This window comes from Gekko japonicus, unplaced genomic scaffold (assembly GCF_001447785.1).
Source record: "Gekko japonicus isolate JY-2015 unplaced genomic scaffold, Gekko_japonicus_V1.1 scaffold357, whole genome shotgun sequence".
Classification (NCBI taxonomy): Eukaryota; Metazoa; Chordata; class Lepidosauria; order Squamata; family Gekkonidae; genus Gekko; species Gekko japonicus.
The window spans coordinates 915814-921377 of record NW_015175366.1 but is presented as its reverse complement, the minus strand read 5'-3'; positions in this window follow the sequence as shown (position 1 = coordinate 921377).

The following is a 5564-nucleotide window of genomic DNA, read 5'->3' as shown; positions in this document are numbered from 1 at the left end:
AAGGCAAAAAATGATAGGAAAAGGTGCCAGCAGTCACCCCATTACTGCCACAGATGGTGTGCAGGTCCCAGGTTCATGTTTTAAAATCTGCCTGGGGGATTATGGACCATTCACACACTTTCAACCTTAACATACCTCACAGGGTTGTTGTGAAGATCATACGGGAGAGAGGAGAATGATCCCCAAACTCCAAGCCTCCAGCCCTCCACTCCAAACAACGCCCCCCAAGCCCCTCTATCCACTCGCCACTTCTCCTGCCGCGGGGCAAGCCCAACGCCACGGAGAACCTGTCCAAGACCCTACTCCGCATTTCTCAGCAGCAAAGAGAGATGGCTGGTAGAAGCTCTCAAAGCCCCCCTCCCTTCTCCAGCCTGCACACCAAGACAAACCGGCATATGCTTCTGCAGCCCTCCCTCCAACCCCCTTCTTACCTTCTTCCCCCCTCTCTGTCCCCCTCTGTTTGGTGCATTGCCACCTTTACCTATGGAAATTCCTGGAGATTTGAGGGGTGGAGCCTGGGTAACAATTGTTACCACTCTCCAGGTGAGGGCTACAGATAACTCAAAAATACAAATGCTCTTCAGGTAGCACAGATCAGTCCCTCTGGAGAAAACAGTGCACTCTGTCATTATACCCTGCTGAGGTCGCCACAGGAAGCTGACACTGTTTGCCCAAAGCCAGAGCACTCTCCCAGAGCCTCTTTCCTAGATCCCGTTGTATTTATTTCCACAACGGGCCTTATTTCTAGTTTTATATAATTCATTTGCTTTAATTATACTCCACTTTTCTCAACAGTGGGGACCCAAAGCAATTTCCCTTTCCCTTTTATCCTTAGAATAAACCTGTGAGCAGGGGGGATTAGGAGTGAAAAACCCTGGAAAAGAAAAAGATAAGTTGATTTTTATACCCCGTTTTCCTCTTAAGGAAGTCTCAAAGCAGCCTACAATTGCCTTCCCTTCTTTTCCCACAACTGGCACCTTGTGGGGCAGGTGGGGCTGAGAGAGTTCTGAGAAAACTGACTGTCCCAAGGTTACCCAGCAGGCTTCACATGGTGGAGTGGAGAATCAAACCCAGCTCTCCAGATTAGAAGTCACCATGCAGGCACCTCCCTTCCCGCCCCACCCCAGTGAGGGAGAAAGGAAGAGCTAGTCTTTCTGCCCCTGTCCTGCACCCTCCCCCAAAGGAAGGAATGAAGAGACTTTCTGCCCAACCAATTGGCTGGCTACTGCTTTCGTTACCCTTGCATGTGGCTCAAGTATGCCAGGCACCACTTGCTTCCCCTCAGGCAAGTTGGGGGCTACTTCCCAGGTTTCATGTGGGGCTTGAGTGGGCCAGGAGCCCAGAATGGCCAACCACAGCTTCTCTCACCTTGTGCAGAGCCCAGCCAAGCTGAGCTGTCTCCCTCGCTTCACGCAGCCTGAGCCACGCACTACTAGGTCCCTCACACTGCATGGGTCTTAGGAGGGCGGAGGGCTGCCTCCTCTTGCATAGGGCCTAGGCTGGCTCAGCCCAGATGTGAGGTAAATTAGGCTGAGAATAGGTTACTGGTCAGAGGTCACCCAGTGAGTTTCCACAGAATGGGGATTTGAGGTTCTAGTCTGAAATCTAGCCACCACACTACACTACGTTCACTGAGTCAAGTAAGTCAGGTGACTTTTTTGGCATTTTCCAGATTTTCCTGCAAACGGGCATTTTTCAGGTTTGTCAATTCACAGCTCCATCCTCCAGCACTAAGTATCCTCCAGCACTTGCCCAGGTCTGAGAATTGGACATATTGATTTTATCTTTTAATCTCTTACACCCCACGACTGGTCATTTACTCTTAAAAACAAAATGTACTTTATTATATCCTGATTCCTTTGCATTCTTTTAGGCACAGGATAGACACACTGAGACCATGAGATAACAAGAGCCAAAATATTAAAAGGTTTATTCATCTTTATCCAAAATTTTATATTCATACGGAAAATACGGTTGTTTAAGTGGACATTTATAATACAGATACACCTTGTTGATTTCTTTAAAGCTACTTTAGGTAAGGGAGGTGGCAATTCTCATGTGTTCATTCCCCTAATGAATTCAGATAGCCAGTTTTACTTACTATGCCCCCCCACCCCAAATTACACCGCCCTGCTTGCTTTGCTCTGACGTCTTCTGTCTGGTCAGACCCTTTCTTGGCTGTTCTGGATACTGAAGACACCACCTCTTCTGAAGCTAGTATATTTTCCCTAATCAGAATTGCTCTCTGAAGACACTAGGGTACTAATACACTGCTTCTTGAAGAATCCATTCGTTCCTCAGCTAACTCTTTTCAGATTCTTCAACCTCCAGCATGTCTTTATTTCAGTCCCAGACTGTCAGACCACTGGTTTCTTTTAATCAAACAGCAGTTAATACTGCCTGTAACCAACCATCCACTTACTATCTATAAACAGTTTGTGTCTGGCCCCTTAATTCTGTCTAGCCAGCCATCCCGCACCCAACCACTGATTGGTAAGGCCACCAACTCATTGGCTTTTAATCAGAAACCGGCGAGAGTGGCTGGCTGTTCACTATTAACTGATCATATGTGACCTGTTTGCACTTCCAGCCCAATTATAAATGAGTGATGGCCTCCTGTAAAACCCCACAAAAGGACATTCCATAGGGTACAATAATTATGAAGCGACTCTACTATTTTACAAGCTGACTACAACCTTGTAACCTTGAAAATCAATTGCAGAAGTCAACCCACTTTTACATCGCAACTTGACTGAATCTTACAATTAGACATCACCCTTCCCATTAAGAACCAGTATTTATTTATTCATAGCCTACCTTTCTTACTGAGACTTAACGTAGATTATATTGTACAATCAAATAGTCTTTATGACAAAATAACTTTAAAAGTACCCTAGGTAGATGCTCTGGACAGACAAACAGATCAATTAGAAGCCATAACTGGAATGCCAGAATGACTGATGCAGGCTGACAAGTAGAAGATGAATCAAGGTGTCAAAAGACTCCTTCACAAAATGAATGAGAGCAACATGCATAAATTGTTCATAAGTCAAAGTAATGCAGTGATTACAAGATTACAGAGCTGAATCTTTAGTGATTACAAGTTTGTTTCATTTGAAATTGGAGAAATAGAAACTGTTCATAAAATGCTCTCCTATGTAAATAATTGAATCATTTGGTAATTTCTTTTGGATAGTTTCATTCTAGAAACAGGCCTCTAGCTAATTTCTTACTATGAAGGTGGCAAATGGGGTAACAATTTGCTAAAAAAATGGGGCACAGTTCATGCCAAGACAAAGAAACATTTAGGAGCAAGCCCAGAGAAATTTGTCTCTTCAAGCTACAAATATAAGAGTGCACATGATAGCCTTAATGGTGTACCTTGACCTTCATAGCTTTTTTTCCTTTGTGACAAAAACGAGCCAAGCTGGTACACACCATCCTTTGAACTATGCAGCTATACCGGTAAAATTAGGGGATAAGTATGGAGATACTCTGTGGGACTTCCTTTTCTTTGCATTCACTCCTTTCTGGCTTTGCTTATGCTTTCTCCAGTTCTCTGCATGAATCTTTACTTCTTAGTATATGGTTATACATTAATATCCTGAGGTTTCATAAAGTGCACATATTTTCTATCAGGATATACTGCCAGAAAAATTAAGTTTCTAATGCTGCTTTATCCCTGGTAGGGCTGCAGTGGATCTACATTATTAACAATGATTCTGGAACAATATAGAAACAACCATTGTATGGGACTGGGGGGTAATGGGTTTTAAAAAACATCAGTGGGAACACTAGTGGGAGATTAGAGGAACTAATAAGTGTGAGGAAAGGATTAGTTATGGTATGTTATCCATACTGGGTATGTTAACTCATCCATAAGACATATTTGCTAAACGCTTTGTTCTAAATTTCCTAAGGATATTGAATGCTGGGCTTTCTAGGATGTATTGTAACATTCAGAGAGGAAGCAGCAGCCAGCTAGGTTCCTTTTCTCGTTTAAAATCTCCAGGAAACTTGTACCAATGGCCAGAGACCTCCATACTGTTAATCACTGCTAACAAGTTCAGCCCAGTGTACCAATGGCCAGAGACCTCCATACTGTCTCTATATAACCTTTCTGCTAATCACTGCTAACAAGTTCAGCCCAAACTTAACTGGATGGCTGCGATCACACACAATAAACAATTAACTTTCAATGCACTTCCAAATTGGATTTTGCCAGTTCACACAATAAAAATCCAGTTCAAAAGTGGATTGAAAGTGGATTATTTAGTCTTTGTGATCACAGCCGATATTTGGTTTTATGGCAACTCTGTAAGAGGAATGGGTTATTTTAGAATTGGACATACATATGTTTGCTCCAATTATTCTTTTCTTTGATGGATACAGACTTAGCATAAGGATGTCAATGAGTTAGGTCCAACAAAACGTGAATGTAAGGACACTTGCAATATATATCACTGTCTCTCCTGTTGTCTTTCCCAAGCAACCCCTCAAGATCTCCAGAACAATGATGCTGGAGATTGTGGACATACGGACAAAATGCCACATGGTCCAGGGGGGCTTGTAGTGAGGGGCACTGTGCCATTTCCCTTTCTGTCAGCAGTGCTTCCACTGGCACAAGTTCTATTGCCACATGAGTGCTGCTCATTCAGTGTCTCAGTGCAACCCAACAAAGGCTGAACTTTTTTTGCCCATGCTAGTCCCACTTCATCCAGCAATGCATCTGCTTTTTGGAATTCTTTTGGAGGTCCTGTTGGGAACTCAATGAGAGGAATAATTGGATCATCCACCACCCATCTGATGGCAAACATCAGATAACTTCAGGCTATCCCACATTAAAGGTAAAGGTAAAGGTTCTCTTGCTCGAAAGCCAGTCGACTCCAACTCTAGGGTTGCGGTGCTCATCTCCGTTTCAAAGCCGAAGAGCCAGCGCTGTCCGAAGACGTTTCCGTGGTCATGTGGCCGGCATGACTAAACACCAAGGCGCACGGAACGCTGTTACCTTCCCACCAAAGTGGTACCTAATTATCTACTTGCAATTTCTTGCTTTCGAACTGCTAGGTTGGCAGGAGCTGGAACTAGAGACGGGAGCTCACTCCGGCTTGCGGCACCCGGGTCCCAAACTGCTGAACTGCTGACCTTCCACAGCCTGCAGTTCAGCGTCTTAACCATTTAACCATATTAACAATGAACAAAAAACATTTTGTTTTGCAATTTTTGTTTCATTACACTAACAAAGTGTTCTCTCTGAATCAGGCTGTCTGAACTGAATAATTTGTCAACAAGGTTTTATAGCATAATTTCAACTAAAATGAATGCTTATAATGATTGTATTTGGTTTTATAGCTTTATAAGGATGACAAATATTTATATCATTTCTGAATATTGTAAAGTAATAGGTGACAACAACATCACTTTTCATTATCTTAATGAAACAGTACAATTCGTTTCCTGTTTCTAAGAAACGGGCCACCTTAAACTGTTTTCTTGGCCACTCTTAGAATTCTGTCACCAGATGAACAGAAGTCAAAATTTAAGTAGATATAATTGCTCCTTGC